The sequence below is a fragment of the Lytechinus pictus genome, chromosome 5, assembly GCF_037042905.1.
Source record: "Lytechinus pictus isolate F3 Inbred chromosome 5, Lp3.0, whole genome shotgun sequence".
Taxonomy (NCBI): Eukaryota; Metazoa; Echinodermata; class Echinoidea; order Temnopleuroida; family Toxopneustidae; genus Lytechinus; species Lytechinus pictus.
This window is the reverse complement of record NC_087249.1, coordinates 34,952,154-34,974,692: the sequence shown is the minus strand read 5'-3', so window position 1 is coordinate 34,974,692 and position 22,539 is coordinate 34,952,154.

Genomic DNA, 22,539 nt, shown 5'->3' with positions numbered 1-22,539 from the left:
AGTTTTTCAATAGTTAGTAGAGCAACACAACGAAGACTGTCGAGTGGACAAAATCGATCTTTCCAGTTCACAATTCAATAAAAAACGGGCAAAATAACACAGTTCTGGTTCCCTTATAGTCTGAAGTTGTCGAAAACAGAATTCGGATATCACAATACATGAAGAAAACGGTAAATTCGAAAAAAAATAGAGACCAGGAAGGTGAATCAGCTATCAGTGTACTGCTGGCTTGCCCAAAGTGAGTCGATCATGTGACGTCATTATTCTCGACTGTTTTTGATCGCGTGACTGTCTGTCTGGGGGCGGCTGGGGGGCTGAGAAGGGTCTCTAATAATTTCATTTCTTGCATTTCCACGACATCAATAAGACTTTTTAGTGACATATTTGTGTATAAAAAGACAAGACCTTTCCATTCATATATAATTTGTCTATAATCATCACTTTCGTGAATTTTCTTTGGATGTATACTTTAAGTAGAGAAAAGCCTTTTTAAAGTGACTTCTAATTATGGAAAGATGTATATTTAGGCTTTATTTTTCGCGAGAAAGTATAATGAGCGAGCGGTTTGGAAAACAATTTCAAAAGCTGAAGTTATAAAACTCGTTTTGGGGGTCAATTACTGTTAAAATGGCATTATTGCGAGGTGTTGCGAGCGTGAATCACAAGCTCAAACTTTGGAGCATTTCAATAAGAAATGAAAGTAAAAAAAATTCGAGCAGGTTTCTGCTATCATTAAAAAGATGTGCATCTAACCTAACTAAAGAATTTAACACGAGCCCAAAGCGCGAGCTTAAATATACTGTGACCAGAAAAGGAACTTGTTAAGGACTGCATTTAGTGACATCTTTAGGGTACATATTTCACCAATCGAATAATACGAGTGCGAAGCGCGAGCTGAAAAATGTAATATTCCAGCCTGAAAATTAATCTAAAATGTATACTTTAAAAAGAGTATTTATTTTGAAAAAAGGGAATTTCCCATTTTGGAAAAATAGCATTTCCCTGTTATTTTTTGGGTGCAAGTGCCCCTTGCCCTCCCCAACTTTCGCCAATAGGGGGGGCGAATTTTTTTCACCCATATTTACCCCGATCGGCAGCTCAAAGTTGATTTTTGTTCGTTTCTTTGAAAGGGTAGTCCTAACAGTCAATAATTATCTTTATTCTTATAAAATAATGTGAATATGTATTAATATCATAAACCCTTTTTAAATAATGCGAGCGCGAAGCGCGAGTTATATTTTTTTTCAAATATGATGGGAAATATGTTTGTGATCTTTAAAACAAGATGCCTATGTAACTAGATAACAACTGCGAGCAAGAAGCGTGAGCAGAAATTTTAAATATAAGCTCTGACCTGATCTAACAGGGACATGTTAAGGACTTTTTGCAGTTAGCCATGAAGACGATGCATGTTTCAACCAGGGGCGGCGGAACGTATTCTCCTTTGGGGGGGCAAAGCCAAAAAAGGTGCACTTATATGCCAAAACGGGCATTTGGGTGCCAACGGATATTTTCACCATGAGATTATCATCTGTGTAAAGAAGTTGTGTGTTTTGTAGTAATTAAGTTGAGCAAAGTTTTTTAATTGATTTCTGATTGACAAGATATATATTTAGGTTTTATTTTTTACGAGCAAGCGGTTTGAAAAAAAAATCAAATCTGAAGTTGTAAAAGTCGCTTTTTTGTCAATTATGGACCTTATTACTGTTAAAGGGCATCCTTGTGAGATGTTGCGAGCGAATCACGAGCTCAAACTTTTGGAAATTTCATGTAGGCCTAATAAGACATAATAATAATAATAATAATATTGGTATTATTTACCCAGGGAAGCCACTTCAGTTCGGAAAACTGTTCTCCCAGCGGGCCCTGCTATTATTATTACCCCGGCTTTGACTGGTCGCCCAAAGGAAGGCATTTAATGAATTTCTTCCTACCGGGTACCCATTCACCTCACCTGGGTTGAGTGCAGGACAATGTGGATAAATTTCTTGCTGAAGGAAATTACGCCATGGCTGGGATTCGAAACTACGACCCTCTGTTTCATAGTCAGAAGACTAATCAACTGGGCCACAACGCCCCACATAAAAAGTAAACATTCCGAGCATTTTTTGTAATCATGAAAAAAGGATTAACATTGTTATTAAACACTAGGCGTAACGATCAATAAAAGTTTATTAACATTTATATTCTTTATTACCATTTTTATTATGATAATCGTTTGGATTATTATGATCATCATTAGTATTATTTTTAGTTTTATTACCAGCAGAAGCTCTTATTAAAAATGACATCCCCTCCAATACAAATCCTATTATCTGGAGGTTACTCGCACGCGACCAACACACTTAATCCCCTGCATCCTTAAACCATTTGCTTAGGCAGCAATTGCTCAGATAAAATCGAAATTAAGCCTATGCTTGATCCGGGCGCCTATTCTTAATGCAATACATGCTCTGGCCACAACACACACATGTGTCATCGTTCGTTATTACTATTATTGCATAATATCTTGTTATCTTGTAATGACAACACCGTTCTTGTTACCAAAACGAATTAATTTCATTTTCGGAAATACGAACCTTATTTAATTTTCGGATTAACGAAACTTATTTCGTTTTTGGACTAACGAACCTTCGGACTAACGAACCTTCGGAATTCGGATTAACGAACCTTCGGAATTACGATCCTCATTTCGTTTTCGGACTAACGAACATTCGGAATTACGAACCTCATTTCGTTTTCGGACTAACGAACCTTCGGAAATACGAACCTTCGGAATAACGAACCTTCGTAATAACCGAACCTTCGGAATAACGAACCTTCCGAATTACGAATGTATGCGAATTACAGGTATGTCCTCTTCATTTACATTATTACTGTTTTAATCAATTAATTATTTGTTTTTTCTTTATTAATTAATTTGTCTATTCATTCATTCATCTGTCTAATGAGATTATGAGAAATTATGAAAAAAAAACTTGATAATTCATTGATGTGCAAGATAAGCTTCTGACGAAGTCCTAATAAAGACGAAAGCTAAAGCTTAGAATGCTTTCCTGCGTCATCTTTTCAGTTGTCCTCATCTCATTATATATATATATATATATATATATATATATATATATATATATATATATATATATATATATATATATATATATAATTTATATATATATATATATATATATATATATATACATATATTATATATATAAATAGTTTACAATCTATTGTACAATATACTGGATTATATGTACGACAAATAAACCTGCACGAGGGATAATTTTATATTTGGGGTTCATATTGTCCAGTAATATTGTATAATAGAACGTTCACTATTTATTATAGTAAATTGTACAACACTTACTACGCGAGCAAATGGGAAACTGAATGTCAAACATTCGTACCGTTGCACACGTACCACCGTTGCACGGGTCAGGAAAAGGTGACGTCACTATAAAAATTTAGATTCAATGTATGCGTGTAGTAAATGCTGACGCGCATGGCTTAATGGCTTAATACGCATTGCCATTATTCTCCCCATTCATTTAACACGGGCTTGACCCTCCAAAAATCGAAAGTTATATTGTACATATGTACAATATAACTTTTTTTAAGGAAGGTCACGTGGTACCAATTTAGCCAATCACAGCTCGCATTTTACTACCACTATTTACTATATACATGTATATATATATATATATATATATATATATATATATATATATATATGTGTGTGTGTGTGTGTGTGTGTGTGTGTGTGTGTGGGTGTGTGTGTGTGTAAATAGTCTGCTTCGGCATATGGAATAAAATAATTATAAAAGGTTTATATGGGGGGCAAAAGTATCTTACTCCAAACTATCCCTATATACCACTCTAAAGCTCCCTTTCTCTCCAATTCTCCCCACTCTCCCACTCTCTCGTGTTTCTGTTAACTGATGATTCTCCTTTACGCTTCGAGACCTCACTTCAAGTTATCTCGAGCACACATCTACAGCTAGAATTTCTCGATGATAATTACCCTGGTGTCGAAAAAATAGAAACATATTCTCTAGTCATATCGAGGTTGTAATGGATATATCACGCAGATCATATTTAGCTATGAAAACTTTGAGGGATCTATTGCCACCGTGCCGCCTTTCCTAACGGAATCAATATTTCGATATAAATGGATGTTTACCTCCTATCATTCTATACACATTTTACATCAAGGAGATGTCTTCATATATACATATTATTTATTTCATGTCATTGAAAATAACATTTCATAGGTGTTTGTTTATGTATAAGAAAATCATGTTTAAATATTTATGACGAAAAGAGTATAATAATGAATGAATGAAGTACATTTATTTCCAACGATAAAAGCATCAAAACATTCTATGAACTTGAACAAAACAATGGAGGTAGCAACTCAGAAAGCACAGCTTCTGATGAGTACACCGTGACATAAACAATAAATACAAAGTACATGAAAACAAAATTATCTAAACAGAGTACAATACAAAACAAGGGGAAAGGGGGGGGACAGGGCAACTTTATATAAAATACTAGTATGTCATTTGAAACAGGAAATAAATCGTCAAACCAATCATCCCACAACTATATCTATAGAGCAAATCACAAAATTTAGGGACCACACGTAAGTGTTTTCTTAAGTTTTGTCTTAAAGTTATTTAAAGTTGATGCATTTTTTAGGTCTGTAGGTAAATTGTTCCACTTTTTGGACCTACAAAACGAATATTATGTAGATAAGAACAGGTCCTGTGTCTTGGCAAATGAATTAATGAAGAAGAGCATGTATTGTATTTATATAAATTCTGATTTGTATCAAACAACTGAGAAAAATTGTGAGGCATAAGCCGATTGATACATAAATAAAAATACATTGCTGGTAGGTTGTAATTTCTTCTAAAGTAAGTAGTTTAAACTCAGAGTATATTGTGCTAACTTTAGATCTTGGGCTCGCTCCAGCTACGATTCTAACTATTTTATTTTGTTTTGTAACAAGTTTTTTTAGGTTAGGCGGAAAAGTACTACCCCTAACTAAGTTACAATAAGCCAAATGTGGCAATATAAGTGTGGAATACAACATTCGCTATATATGAGCTGGTAAAACGTAACTTATAAAAATCTGGATATAATACCAATATTCTTTGATATTTTCTTTTCTAAATTTTGTATGTGAAATTTCCAAGTTAATTTTGAATCAAAAGTTACACCAAGAAATTTTGTTTTTTTAACCTTAGGAATCTCAATGCTATTCAATTGTAATTTAAAATTGCTTGTTACGATTACTGAAAACAATGAAGTTACACTTACGGGGTTTGACAGATAGCCTATGTGCCTGGAACCACATGCACAGATACTGTATTTTGACTTTCAAAATGGCCGCCATAGACATTGATTGTATTATGTACAATGCGAACTAGGAAATAAATTTCACACGAGTGAGCACCATAAATGCACGTGATTGTGATCTTTGAGAAAAATATTGTCTGAAAGCATAATTTCTAATAAGATATATCAGTTCTTCTGCCAGGTAGGTGATAAATACTTTATTTTGAAAGTCAAAATGGCCGCTACAGGCCCCAACAGTTTATGTACCATGTGAGTGGGGACAAATACTTTTAATAGATTTTGGCTTTGCTTGACTAAATGATTGATTTATTGATTGATTTTATTTGGCAAGTCACCATAACATATATACAGTAGCATTAAAACAACAGGCTTGCACAGGATGACCCACGAAAGTTCGAAAGCTTATTTCCAGTGGGGTCCTCGACATATAGAATTAAGATAATAAAATGGTAAAATTATACTATTTACATATTTAAAAAATGAAGAAAAAAAATCAGAATTTACTATTACCAATAAATAAGATAATTATATAGATAATATATACAAGAATAATAACGAAGAGGAAGAAGAAAAGAAGGAGAAGAAGGAGGAGGAATAGAAGAAGAAAGGGTAGGAGGAGAAGGAGACGGAAGAAAAGGATGAGGAAGAAAAAGAATAAGGAGAAGAACAACACAAAAACAGCGACAACAATAACAACACGAAGAGGAGAATAGAAGGAAGAGATAAAAGAAATAGAAAGAATAGAAGAAAGGAAATATCGAAACTTCAATCAAACTATGTAAAATAAATAATAATACCTGGTAGAAAAGAGAAAAGAACGTGGTCAGTATTCAGGCTAAATCAACCGTATAACATATCATTTGCATCTTCTCTTTTACTCTCAAGTGAAAGATATTCTTTCAATTTCCTCTTAAAATGCAAAAAGTTTCCTATTTCCTTTATATCATTGGGAAGAGAATTCCAATGTTTGATAGCATTGTAATAAAAGGAGTTACCAATACTACCTACCCTTTCTGGTAAGCAAAAGTTGAAATGGCTGATTCTTGTATTATAGTTATGTAATTCGGTAACTAGATTAAAGTTTGATCCAATATAATGATTCGATCTATTGTGATAGATTTTATGCACGTGGTGCAAAATAAGCTGTTTGGATATTTTGTTGACTTCAAGAAAACCTGCTCCAGAGAGTTCGGTGTAGCCAACATGGGTTCTGGGACCAGAACAGTTAATGAGTCTAACCAATTTATTCTGTATAATTTTCAACTTCTTTTTATCGAGTTTGCTTATGCCACTTAACCAAGCAGGGTTAGCATAGTCAAATAAACTCTGAATAAGAGCAATACAGAAAATACGCCTTGCTTTCTGATCCATACAACTTTGATACATGTACAGAAATTTCAAACGGGCATTCGCCTTTTTTACGATTGATTCTACTAAAGATGAAAATGAAAGGGGGCTGGTCAACTCAATGCCTAAATACTTTACAGATTCTTTCCTCTGAATTATCTTATTATTGTATGATACTTCAAATTCAAATGAAGTTTTATAACTACTTTTAGAACAAAACAGAATGCTCTCGGTTTTGCATAAGTGTAACGATAATCTATTATCAGTCATCCAATCGACACATGTATACAGCTGTTCGCTAAGTTTTTCCTCAACAAATTTTGGGTTGGAATTTGAACAAAGTAGTACGCTATCATCTGCATACAATAATAATTTACAGTCAGCTTTTATACAAATAGCCATGTCGTTGATATAAGTTGAAAATAGAATTGGGCCTAAAATACTTCCCTGTGGAACTCCACACGTTATAGGCATAATTTTGGAACGAATATCGCGAATAGCCACTACTTGATGTCGATTCGACAAGTAGGATTTGAACCATGCTACAGTAGCCTGGTTAAAACCCATTATTTGTAATTTTTTCAATAAGATGCCATGATTAACTGTTTCAAATGCTTTTTGAAGATCTAGGAGTACCATCCCAACGAATTGTCCCTTAGAAATATTAGTTCTCAGATAATCAGTCAAGTGAATAAGGCATGTCTCAGTCGAATAGTCATGTCGAAAACCAGACTGATATTCGAAAATCATATCATTTTCTTTAAATATTTTTCGATCTGAACACATACCACCTTTACTAGAATGTTGGATACTATGCTTAAAACACTGATAGGTCTGTAGTTTTCAACAGCAGTTTTATCTTTCTTCTTATGAATAGGAGTTACTTTTGCAATTTTCATATCCTCTGGGAAAGTGCTAGTAAAGATAGATAGATTTATCAAGAAACGTAATGGTTTGTACAAACTCTTTGCTCCTTCTTTTAGAAATTTAGCAGGTATCAAATCTAACCCAGTGCTTTTTGATACATTTAATTTACGCAATTCATTAAAAATGAATTGATCACTTACAGGTAATAATTCAAATTTATCTTGGCTTATACTTTTTTTTCATAAAATTCACGAATGTTCTCACTGTCTGCACTAAAAACGTCTTTGCAAGATGGAAGTTTATTTACCAACGTAGCTGCAACATTTGTAAAATAGGAATTGATTTAATTGGAAATAGTTTATTCATCATGACATAATTCTCCGTCAATTGAAGCGACTAATTCTTGGTCCTTTCCATTTTTCTTTTTTTAATCCCAAACTGTTAGATTCTGCCAAAGTCTTTTAGAATCATTTTTATGTTCTTCTATTTTATATTGTAGGTATTATAATTTGGTCTTTTTCACCTCTCTTTGAACCATATTTCTTAATTTCTTGTATCTTTTAGAAAGCGTGTCATAATCCTCATCGCTTAGATTTTTCTTCATTTTTTTATACGCCACATTTCTTTCTCGAATAAGAGAAATAATATCTTTAGTCATCCAGTTTTCTGATCTCTGTTTAATTCTAATCCGTGTTTGAGGCGCTATCATATTCATCGTCGAAATATAAGTATTTTGAAAAACTGACCAAGCCTTATTTACGTCAGTGCATTGGGTTAAATCTGACCAATCAACGACAGAAAGTTTAAGATTGAAAGATTCCTCGCTATATTTTTTCAACGATCTAATATCAGTGGTTCTGTGAACACCTATAGCCCGCCTAATTTTCTTTCGTGTACAGAAAGTAAAAGAATGGTCACTTATACCAAGATCAATAACACCACTTCGACTTATTTTTTGTTCGTTATTACAAATAACATGGTCCAATAAAGAAGAATATGTGTGTGTGACACGGGTTGCATATTTGATGAGTTGGCTAAATCCATGAAGACTCAATAAGTCAGTATATTGTGTAGCCAGTGGAGATTTCTGAAAAAGACATACATTCATATCACCTAAAAGTATAATTTCATCATCTTTCTTTAATGTATCGAGAATACTTGACATCTTCTAAATAAATTGATTGCTTTAAGGAGGCCTATAAATGACGCCAGCAATAATTGGTTTTGAATTTGGTAGAAGCAAATTAATCCACAGTGATTCAGAATCACCTGTACTTAAAACATCTATGCTATTGAATGCAATATCATTTCTGACATAAAAACATACACCACCCCCAGAGCCTGATAATCTATCATTGCGTATTACTTTGTATCCATCTATATTGATTTCTTCATCATTCACCGAGTCATTTAGCCATGTTTCTGTGGAAGCAATGACTGCAAGATTCTTTCTCTTAAATAGAATTCGAAGTTCTGAAATTTTTGGCAGAATAGATCTAACATTTAGATGTACAAAGTGAAGAACTTTTACAGCAAATATGTTTTCAAAATCTTGATAAAGTAAACTTGAATCCTTCTTGTTTTTTTGTTGTAAATTTGGCTCTGGAATGTTTTCGGGTACCCAAATTTCTTTCTCACAGTTTACAATAGTATTATCGTAGTCGTCAAATAAAGATTCACAGAACAGGTTGAACAAAACCTTTCTTCATCGGGGCTCAAATATAAATTTGAATATATTTCCAGGCTTATTTCTTGACAGTGAATATGATACCATCTTTTACAAGTGGAACAAAGATGGCCGCACTGATTTGATTTTATTGGTTTTTCGCAGCTTCCACATGGAAACTTAAATTGTGGGCCTGGGTTTGATTCAATATCACCAGACAATATTAAGAGAAGGAAAACAATGATTTTGGTCACTTCCCTATTCACTAATTCTATGGAAGGGATCCATTTGTTTTGAAAATAATTAATGTACAATTTGGGATATATCATTCTGAAGTTTATTTCTTTCATAACAAATCGTTTTGCAGGTAAAGTCGTGCATATAGAACACAGAACTCACCAGGTCAAGTGATCTGTTATATACATCCAAATTTCAAATTTCCATCTTTGCCATCATAGTATCATATTCTTTCATCAATCAAATAGGTATATATGGAGATACATGTATTTAACCATTAAGTAATGAACTCACTAACATTCATTAGTCCTGCCACTCTCTTGTCGAAGTCCTCGATCTGAATTGTCTCACCATGCCTTCTGACATCTCCGTGTATGTTGGTCGTAGGAGCAGCTACGTCAGCATAGGACCTTCCATCAAAGAAGTTTGGACGTCGATGCTTCTGGTTTGGTAAGACACGGCGGATGTTTGCTGCGAAGATACCCTGGCCAACTTTGTTAAGGTGGACCCCGTCACGACCTAGGTGCTGCTCACCGATGTTGTCATTGATGACGAACCCCCATGAGTTTCGCCTCGCAGTATCCCTCAGGGTGGAGTTGACGAAGTCGATCCTCCTCTCTTGGTACCGCGACTCCCATCGTCTGTGGATGATGCCAGATAGGATGACCTTCAGCCCCTTTCTGTACAATGGTGTTGTATGAGTGAAATATTGTCTGAAAACATGATTACTAACGAAATATATCATAGCATCTAAAACTTAGGTGATGAATGTTATATTTCAAAATTCAAAATGGCTGCTTTTGTGAAAATTATCTGTCCTCATTCAAATTGTACATAATACAATAAAGGCCCATGGGGGCAATTTTCCATTTCAGAATGCGGCATTTATCACCTTAAATGCACCAGACATGATGTACCTCGTTAGGAGCCATGGTTTTAGACAATATTTCACTCTTACATCACAATTATATGCAATACTTATAGTCAAGCAAAGCCAAATTCTGTCAAAATTATATGTCCCAAATTACAATGTACAAAATACTTTTAGGACCTATGGCAGCCATTTTGAATTTCAAAGTATAAAACTTATTACCTCCATGACCAATATGTGATGCATTTATTCAGAAATCATGTTTAAGACAATATTTGTACTCATACATCACAGTTATATGCATTTTGTGATTCTCACTCTTGTAAAAAAATAGATTCCCTACACGCATGTAACATAATCTAGTTAGGGCTTGTATCAGCTATTTGGAATGTCCCCATTTACATTGTAGATATTGTATATATGAAAAAACAAGGTTATGCCTCTTCTATCCTGGACTATGAGTGCCGTGCGTGTAGTCGAACGCGGTAGCTCGCTTCAATAGCCGATAGTGCGTCACGTGCACCTTGGCGAGTATGTACAAGTCGCCTTCTCGTCTTAAACAAGGCGCCTTGGCAAGTTTGTAAAAGTCGCCTTCACGCCTTCTCGTCTTAGACAAGGCGCCTTGGCGAGTTTGTACAAGTCACCTCCCGCCTTCTCGTCTTAGACAAGGCGCCTTGGCGACTTTGTACAAGTCGTCATCTCGCCTTCTCGTATTAGACAAGGCACCTTGGCGACTTTGTACAAGTCGCCATCTCGTCTCAGAAAAGGCGCCTTGGCGAGCCGCCTTCCGGGCCTTTTGGCTAGAACAAGGCGCCTTGGCGAGTTACACAAGTCGCCTTGTAGGTGGCGCTTTTGAGCTTCCGTAAATAATCAAAATTTGGTCCGACCTGCGTAAAATATGAATTAAAAGCATTGGAAATTACAGTTGAGTCGGTAGTTGATTCACCATTACACTTAATTCTAATATCAGAAAAATCAGGGGTCAATTCAATTTTTTAAGGGGATGGTTGATAATAATAATAATAATAACAATACTAATTATAATGATAATAATAACAATAATAATAATAACGATAGTCGTAATAATAATCATTACTTTTTTAATAACAATGATAATAAGAAGTAAGATTAAGAATAATAATAATAAAAAAATAATGTCATATTTTACTCTGGATAGCGAATTCCGTTCCGAAAACTGTTTATCCAGTGGACCCTGTTTAACATGCTTATGTTGTTAATTATTTCTCATCATCAGTTGGTCTAAGATCTTCATGGTCTACTACCCACTTGGTCGGTTTTTGTCCACTACGTCCAAGCCATTTCATCCAGCGTGTATATCGCATACGGGGATGTTCATTTATTCATTCATTTATTTTTTATTTTATTTATCTATTTATTTATTTATTCATTTACCACTCATGGGATGGAACACCCTATCAACAAATGCTGTTTTTCGTAGGGTCGACACGCAACAATAAAGAGTACAATATACAATCAAACATGGCAATGACAAAAAGCACAAAATCAATCGACATAAATCATAAGAACACACAATATTGGTAGAACAAACAAAAAATAATATGATAATAAAAGCAAAATATAATTTAGAAAACAATAAGGGGACTAAAATAAAACTAAGAAGAAATTAAAACAATAAGAAAAATGGCTTAAAAAGAACCTAAACACAAGCAAGGGGTAAGGGACTGGGTGAGAATGGAATGATGCAGGCATTGTTAACAATAATAATCAGGATGAGGGGGGTGAGTATGTTTTTAAGGTGTGTTTTAAAGGAATGTAAAGTGATTCAAGGGGGAATTTTCTTTTCAATAGAGCTCCATATTTGGGCACTTCGGTAAACAAAGCATCTTTTACCATTATTTGTTTTTGGATGCGTTAACCTTAATTGAGTTTTTCCAGATCTGGTATTATATATTACGAATGGAAAATGTATTGCAAACGTTATAGATAAGATAGATAAGATAAGATTGATTTTATTTATACACGGTTAAAAAGCCCAAACAGTTCACAGACTGATTTCTATTGGGGCCACTTTCGTGACATTGATGTATAATTATGAGTAAGACAGTCATTACATTCAAACATTAGGGTTGTTAAAAATAATATAGTCTTTAACTGATACTTGGCCAAGAAAAACACATATTTACTAGGTTTCTTCTTTTACTTGTCTCATAATAAAAAAATACCAGTGACAATTCGTGCAGATCTTTTTTATTTGCAATCTCTAAAAATTTCTTTTAGAAACATCTAAGGCAATTTCCCCGTACTGCACATAGCAAGGGTGAATGATAGATTTGTAATGTTTGTACGATGTATTCAAAATAGCTATTGAAAGCTACCCAGCTAGCACAAAAACATTCTAAAAAATATTATAATAGTGTTAAGTAAAGGTTACGAAAACATTTTTAAAATGTCAAAATATATGGGTATATGTATGGTTAGGGAAACATTTTTATATAACGTTTAGCAATAATATTTTCAAAATGTTATTAAAAATCTTTTTGCATTTTTTTGAAAAGTTATAATTATGTTTCAAAAACATTATTTTCTTTCAGCATAAGAACATTTTCGTCAGCAAATTATCAAAATGTTAAACGCGAGGATTAAAATGTTGTATTAATGTTATAAAAACAATCTTACAAAACATTATTTGGAAAACACAAGTGAGACCTTATCGAAATTTTATTAAAACATTATGTGCTACCAGGGTATAGATCTGCACGTATTATTTACATATACACGCCAAGTAAAATAGGTTCAACTTAACACCTTTAATATAATTATTTTCATTGATATAAAAGGTGCAGACCAATGTCACACTAAGAGCATCTTTAAAGGTACATTTTTGTACCTACTTTGCACCTTCAGATGTTTAGTTTTGAACCCTTCTTGTGAAAGGTGCTAAGTTGCAGCTTTAAATGTGCTCCAGGTGTAACATCGGTAAACAAGCAAAGTTTAACCTATTTTTATTAGAGTGTATATTCTATTTCGACTTGTCATCTATTATAAGACCTAGGTATTTCATTGTTTAATCTGTTTTAACTTTTTCCTTTCATTGCAAAATTAAGTTTATCCAACAATGACTGATGACGTTTAAAATCTGCCAGGTGTTAGCCTATGAGAAATTTGTTTTGTTAAAATTCTTGTTTGGTTTGGTCATGCATGAATTACTTTTGGAGTTAGAAATTAATATCACCAGCATTTAAACAGAATGCTTGCATCGCAAACTATGCCACGTTAATGTCAGTTCTTGCTATAGCTATAACGCTGAATAAAAAAGGGCTTATTATCAATTGATATACAGGCATTTTATTAACCTCACAGTTACCGCATGTGCTAACCCTCTCGGTCTACTATCAATTTCATAACTGCCGGTCAGTCTTATTTCTCATTTTATCAAATGGCAAAAAAGGTCAATAAGTAAATCATTTAATCATCTGATCATATTGACCAAGTAATATTAGACCATTGGATATTAGACGGAATTGGTTTAGCCTGACTGGCAATTAGACGAAATGGTAATTAGACGAACTGACTGTAGACGAACTTGAATTAGACAGTGTGAAATTAGAGCAGTAGCAAAAAGTCGTTGCAGATCAAGTGAAAATTTATCCAAAGAGATTTCATTTTCACTAATCATACACCAAGATCGTCAATTTTCATTCAATTTTAACCAAGATGTTTAAATGTTATGCCTCATTTTATGAAGCGATGCATGCCCGAATTTGCTACTACACAGCTCAGAATTCTTGCGGGGGGGAGTAATCAGTGAGCAGTACAATAATGGTTGGTCAATAGTAACGGGTTTTGACAGCATATAGTTATTTTTTCCATTATGTTTTTTTTTTCATTGGGTATTTTGTTCGTTTACAAAAAAAGGGTTTTCCTATGTTCAGATATGGATTCAATAAAATAAACTAGAAACTTGAAACATGGGTGTTGATTTATATTATGGGTGGGGGATGACTGATGATGAATCAGGGGGCGCGGGGGCAGAGCCATAAGGGGGGGCTGACCATGCAAAAAATCACAATCATATGGTCATTTTTACGTTTTTGTACACGGTTTTGGGAAAAAGTGGGGGGGGGGGCTGAAGCCCCGCGGCCCCTGGGAATATAGCACAGAAGAGAGGGAATAACACAGAAGAAATTCAAGGCTTTCCAGCTATTATAAACGAACGAAAAATAATAAGCAGATCTAGTATATCCAAATCGCCTCGGAAGCGATGATTATTTAGATTAATTTCGCCATGACAGTTAAGGCTTAAATCGAATTTATAATAGGCCTATACATGTACTTGCAAACTTCGCTCAAAATATGCAAAGCAATCGGTACGCCAGTTTTAACTTCATCCTCCTAAATGGATTTTTAGTTCATAAGAGTTTGCCTGGAGGACTAGGGACCAAGAAGCAAATAGCTAGTTTCTCCGTTTCTTACATTGGTCTACGGTACCAGCTGATTCAAGTATAACTCCATAAACATTAGACTACTTTCGTATGGTATTTACACATTTATGCATGCACCTTACGAGCACTTAAAGACAAGCTATTTTATTCTATCGAAGAGCCGAGCCGTAAGAACCGAGCTAGATGTTTTGATATTTTTATATTAAAATTAACATTGTCAGCCGATATATAGGCCTATATAGGGTATAAGGTGGCACAACAACATGAATGGTAAAACAAAACAATACAAAAAGTATGTAACACAAAAGGATGTAACAAATATTTTCGTTGGAGCAAGTGTCTTGTCTTCCTTTAGGCCTAGTAACTGTCGGTAGTGCAATCGTGAGCAGAGCAATTGTTATTCGAGGAGCATTTGTGGCAGGTATTTTATTTAGGTCTTATATTTATTTGTTTAAAGCAACATGCCGAGAAACTGTCGATGGAGCAATTGTGGACGGTGCAATTATTGGCGGAGCATTTGTCACTACATGTGGAGCAATTGTCGGCGGAGCATTTGTCCCTACGTGCGGAGCACATGTCGGTGGAGCAACTGTGGGCAGAGCAATTGTCGACGGAGAAACTGTCGCCGGAGCATGTGTCATTCGGGTAGCATTTGTCGCTAAATGTGGAGCAATTGTCGGTGGAGCAACTGTCGGCGGAGCAAATGTCACATTTTGGGGAGCATTTGTCACCGGAGCAATCGTCGCCGGAGCATGTGTCGGGTTACCGCGCAGAGATTTACCCGGGAATTTACGGCCTGATATTTATGGGTCTATATTTTAAAGAAAAACCTTAGGCATGGGTCTGTTTTTTTAGAAGAATCCTTAGACATGGGTACCTGTTCACGGACAAATGACCCTTAGAAATGGGTAAGGGTTTCAAGCCCCGAGCCTCACACCCCCGACCAATCATAATCAAAGTACCCCCCCCCCCCCCCGGAGACAATTGGTCCATTACACAATAAGTACAACTAATAGTTGGTCCAATACCCATTTGGTTCATTTACCATTTGGTCCAATGCCCATTTGGTCACTGGGTGCACCCTCCCTCTGAGGCAGAGGAGTTCTGGTTACACTTCATAATTCCGAAGGTTCTTTATTCCGAAGGTTCGTAATTCCGAAACACGTAAATTGCCTATACCTCGATGTTCGTTAATCTGATAACGAAAAAGGGTTCGTTAATCCGAACATTTGTGGCGTAATTCCGAAGGTTCGTTATTCCGAAGGTTCGATAATCCGAAAACAAAATAAGGTTCGTTGTTCCGAAAACGAAATAAGGTTCGTTAATCCGATAACGAAATAAGGTTCGTTGTTCCGAAGGTTCGTTAATCCGAAAACGAAATAAGATTCGTTATTCCGAATGTTCGTTAATCCGCGAACACGAAATAATGTTCTTTATTCCGAAGGTTCGTTAATCCAAAAAATGTAAACCGGGAAAGCAGAGGAAGGGCAAGTGTGGTGGGGGGAACGCCGTTGCTGTTCAGTTGTTATGAGGATGGGAAGGCAAGGGCGGCCGAACGAAATTTCATTTTGGGGGCAAAGCCAAAAATGACACTCGTACGTCAAATTGGGCACTTTGGTGATATTTTCACCATGAGATTATCATCTTCGTGAAGTCATTGTGTGTTTTTTTAGTATTTAAGTAGAGAAAAGCCTTTTTAAAGTGACTTCTAATAATGGAAAGATGTATATTTAGGCTTTATTTTTCGCGAGAAAGTATAATGAGCGAGCGGTTTGGAAAACAATTTCAAAGCTGAAGTTGTAAAACTCGGTTTGGGGGTCAATTACTGTTAAAATGGCATTATTGCAAGGCGTTGCGAGCGTGAATCACAAGCTCAAACTTTAGGGCATTTCAATAAGAAATGAATATAAAAAAATCCGGGCAGGTTTCTGCTATCATTAAAAAGATGTGCATCTAACCATGGACCCTAGGGTCCATGATCTAACTAAAGAATTAACACGAGCGCAAAGCGCCAGCTTAAATATACTGACCAGAAAAGGAACCAGGGGCCCGTTTCTCAACACCTGGACAAGTTAGTACTATCTTTATCCACCAACCACGGAGTTAGTTCCATTCTTACTAAACCTGATGGGTGTTTCATAAAGCTGTTCGTAAGTTAAGAGCGACTTTAAGAACGACTGGTGATCCTTTCTTGTGGTAAATGGTATATTGAATTGGCGATGGTTAAGCGCGTAAGAAGGGTTCACCAGTCGTTATTAAATTCGCTCTTAACTTACGAACAGCTTTATGAAACGGCCCCCAGTTTCACAGAAGGCTTACTAACTATGATATCTTACTAACTAACTAACTTACTAACCTTGATATCGATACTATCGGTAAAAAGAGCAGACGAGACGTAGCCTTAGTCACAAAATAGCATAATTTTCAACAAGAAAATTATGACAAAATTGCAAATATTGTGATGAATTGAGAAATACATCTTTTCAAAATAATCGCACAGGTAAATTATGCATCATACATACTTAGATCATGAAGACTGGAGCATCCGATTGCTGAGAAAATTAAACTATGAATAATTCATTTCATGACTAAAAATCACATGTGGACGTTGAGATTGTTACCCCCGGGATATCCAATTTTAATAGTTTACGAAAGTAAATCATAACGGTTTTCTTTGTGAAATGACGATAATTATACGGACTTTTACGATTCCAAACATCATCGAAATATAGTTAAACAATTTTTTTTTAATCTTTGATACCGAAACATACGATTTGACTAATTCTATGAATAGATTAGAGATAGAATTTATCCAAATGTTAACAAGGGGTCTGAAAACGACAAATACGAGTCAAGTTGTAGATGGCCTGACGTGGTAGAATTTTTATCGATTAAATTATTTTACTATTTCAAATGAATGGTTTTGTGGTGTTTTACCAATAGTTTTTATAGTTTCTTTTTATTACAATGATCATTGAATGCATTATCCCACTTCTTTTGGGATGTAATTTCAACCTCTATGATTGATTACGTAATATTATAATTTTCAAATTTCTAGGCACGTTTGCATGTCAAAGTCTACCCACTACGTCATTACGAAAGAAGATATGACAGGTCCGGATATGATATGACGGTGTTGAGAAATGGGCCCCTGTTAATGACTGCATTTAGTGACCTCTTTAGGATACATATTTCACCAATCGAATAATACGACTGCGAAGCGCGAGCTGAAAAATTGTAATATTACAGCCTGAAAATTAATCTAAAATGTATACTTTAAAAATAATATTTATTTTGAAAAAAGGGGAATTTCCCATTTTGGAAAAAAAGCATTTCCCTGTTAATTCTTTTGGGGGTGCAAGTGCCCCCTGCACCCCGGCGGATCCAACTTATGCCAATAGGGGGGCGAAATTTTTCGCCCATATTTTCCCCGATCGGCAACTCAAAGTTGATTTTTGTTTGTTTTTTTCTTTGAAAGTGTAGTCCTAACATTCAATAATTAGCTTTATTCTTATAAAATAAAGTAAATATGTAATAATATCATAACCCCTTTTTAAATAATGCGAGCGCGAAGCGCGAGTTATAATTTTTTTTTTGAAATATGATGGGCAATATGTTTGTGATATTCAAAACAAGATGCCTATGAAACTAGATGACAACTGCGAGCAAGAAGTACGAGCAGAAATTTTAAATATAAGCTCTGACCTGATCTAAAAGGGACATGTTAAGGACTTTTTGCAATGAGTTAGCCATGAAGACGATGCATGTTTCAACCAGGGGCGGCGGAACGTATTTTCCATAGGGGGGCAAAGCCAAAAAAGGTGCACTTATAAGCCAAAACGGGCATTTTGGTGCAAACGGATATTTTCACCATGAGATTATCATCTTTGTAAAGAAGTTGTGTGTTTTGTTGTAATTAAGTTGAGCAAAGGTTTTTTAATTGATTTCTGAATGATAAGATATATATTTAGTTTTATTTTTCACGAGCAAGCTTAGCGAGCAAGCGGTTTGGAAAAAAATTCAAATCTGAAGTTGTAAAACTCGCTTTTTTTTATTTTTAGTTTTATTACCAGCAGAAGCTCTTATTAAAAATGACATCCCCTCCAATACAAATCCTATTATCTGGAGGTTACTCGCACGCGACCAACACACTTAATCCCCTGCATCCTTAAACCATTTGCTTAGGCAGCAATTGCTCAGATAAAATAAAAATTAAGCCTATGCTTGATCCGGGCGCCTATTAATGCAATACATGCTCTGGCCACAACACACACATGTATCATCGTTTGTTATTACTATTATTGCATAATATCCTGTTATCTTGTAATGACTACACCGTTCTTGTTACCAAAATGAATTAATTTCATTTTCGGAAATACGAACCTTATTTAATTTTCGGATTAACGTACCTTATTTCGTTTTCGGACTAACGAACCTTCGGCTTAACGAACCTTATTTCATTTTCGGATTAACGAACCTTCGGAATTACGAACCTCATTTCGTTTTCGGACTAACGAACCTTCGGAATTACGAACCTCATTTCGTTTTCGGACTCACGAACCTTCGGAATCCTCATTTCGTTTTCGGAATTACGAACCTCATTTCGTTTTCGGACTAACGAACCTTCGGAATTACGAACCTCATTTCGTTTTCGGACTAACGAACCTTTGGAATTACGAACCTTCGGAAATACGAACCTTCGGAATAACGAGGCTTCGGAATAAATATATTTTTATTTATTTATTTAATTGTATCATGTAAAATGTTCAGTGTTATACTAGAACCAGTACTTAAAATTTAGAATAAATCTTAACATCCTACAGTCATCGGCGACAAGCAGGTGTTTCTAGCACCTTGTCACAGCCTTACCTATACTATAAGGGGGAATATTGCGAGTTTCCGGGGATTTTTTTTTTTTCGTTCATATTCAGATCATCTAATTATTTTCTACACTCGTACATAAAGTAGCATGAACTCAAGTTATTATTTTCTTTTTGCAATAACTATCATTACCTTAAAGTTCGTAACAAGTATGGGTAAATATTAGGGTTATTCTCAAGTTTTAAATGGGGAAAGTGTATAAAACAAGTGGAGCGCCTCTGGCAGTTCAATATAGCAGCAGTGCTGACTTAGAAAACTACTATAAAATAATTTTAAAAAAAAACACCATTCATATAATGATACAATACTACGTTCATTGACAATAAATGACATTTGACCTTGATCATGCAACCTAGGACTTGTCAGTGATACTTGATTACCCCTATATCCACATTTTATAAACTTTAAAAGTTATGAAAGCAATCTAATAATTACCTCCAAAATGGCCAAAGTTCAATGACCTTAAATGACCTTTGACTTTGGTCATGTGACCTGAAACTCACACGAGATGTTCAGTGATACTTGATTACTCTATGTCCAAGTTTTATGAACTAGATCAATACACTTACAGAGTTATGACGGTAATTCAACAGATACCCCCAACATGGGCAAAGTTCATTGACCTTTGACCTTGGCCATGTGACCTGAAATTTGCACAGGATGTTCAGTGTTACTTGATTACTCTTATGTCCAAGTTGTATGAACTAGACCAATACACTTACAGAGTTATGATGGTAATTCAACAAATACCCCCAAATTGGCCAAAGTTCATTGACCTTAAATGACCTTTGACCTTGGTCATGTGACCTGAAACGTGCACAGGATGTGTAGTGATACTTGATTACTCTTACATCCAAGTTTCATGAATCAGATCTATAAACTTTTAAAGTTATGATGGTAATTTCTACAAATACCCCCAATTTGGCCAAAGTTCATTGACCCTAAATGACCTTTGACCTTGATCATGTGACCCAAAACTCAGGCAGGATGTTCAGCAATACTTGATTAACCCTATGTCTATGTTTCATGAACTAGGTCCATATACTTTCTAAGTTATGTTGTCTTTTCAAAAACTTAATCTTAGGTTAAGATTTTGATGTTGATTCCCCCAACATGGTCTAAGTTCATTGACCCTAAATGACCTTTGACCTTGGTCATGTGACTCAAAACTCAGGCAGGATGTTTAGTAATACTTGATTAACCTTGTGGTTACATTGGTAGGTCATTTGACTATTTTATTTATGATTAAGTTATGATAAATCATCGCTATATCTCGGTTTCGTTTTTTCTGGGACGCACTGTATAAGACATTCAAGTCCCTATATATTTTTTAATCATGATTACTTATTTTTTTCGTTTATTTTCATCATTTCACTCTCCTGAACCTCATTCGCCATTTCCTTTTTTGTTTCTATCTCTCTTTTTCTATCTGTCTCTTTCTCTTGCTGCATGCTTATCCATCTCTTTCTATTACCTATGTCATAAGATATATATTTCTTGAAGTAGACTCAAAATTTGATACAATACTGTAATTATGTTTTGTTTATTTGCTTTGTTATATTGTAATCCATCAATGCTGTAATTTGACGATTTCGGCAAGTGCTGCTAAATTATATTAATATATTCCTTATGCATAAACCAATTAATAGGAAAAAGAAAAGTAATAGAAGAAAAAGTGTAATGATAATGATGTTAATAAGTGGAATCGCCGTAGTGTAGCGGTTCTGACTCTCGCCTTGTAATCAGAGTAGTCTAGGAGATGGGGGGCTTTATTCAGAATTTTTGGTGGGGAAGGTTTGACAGGCTTATCTGGGGTAAAATTGTGTGCTGATTCCAAAAATGTCAGTCTTATTGACCGTACTCACGACATTTTAGCCATTTTGGCCAATTATTGACCAAAAATGACCAATTTGACCACGCTTTGGAAAATGGTCCCTTAACAGAATGCTTATGTGCCCACATCCAATTAAAAGGGTCTATCCTAAGTAAAAATTCACCCAGATTCCAGATAAAGTGGTTTCATTTGCCAAATCACAATAGAAGTGGTCATTTTGGCCATGTTTTGACCAAAATTGACAATTTTCATGAATTTTTTGTCCAAAATGTGTTACAAATATTGATCAGAACTACGATTGGATGTCTTTAGAAATCCACATTTATTTTCAAAATGTGCGCTAGAACATAACAATCAACCTCATGTAATTTATTCCGTCAGTTTTGACCTATGAGGGTCATTTTGGGTACTTTAGACATAACTGACCATTCGCTCAGTTTTGCATAATAAACTGCAAATCGGAAGGAATTTGAGGTCTTCAGCTTGTTTTATATTCTTCCCTTATAAAATGAGAATGCATTTAAAGGTCTATCTTGTGTAGAATTTTATGCTGATTCCAAATATATCAGTCTCAATGACCCTATCCAAGAGCTTATGTCATTTTGGCCACTTATGGCCCTCAAAATGACCAATAACAGTTCAAGTTATCTAAAAATGTTTCAGTATTACCAGGATCGTTACAAAGGTGTGCCGTGACACCAAATATTGGTGTATTAATTCTTTAAATTGAACATCTCAAAAGTATTTTGATCTTATGTAACTAATTCCATCAGTTTTGACATTTGAGGGTCATTTTGGGTACTTTAGACATTACTGACCATTCGTTCAGTTTTGCGTAATAAACTGTTCAAATAGGCAAAGATTTGAAGTCTTCAGCGTGTATTATTTTCTTCCTTTATAAGATGGGAATGCATTTAAGGTCTATCTTGTGTAAAATTTTATGCTGATTCCAAATATGTCAATCCTAATTACCCTATTCAACAGCTTATGGTCATTTTGGCCACTTATGGCCCTCAAAATGACCAATAACATAAGTTCAATTAATCAAAAA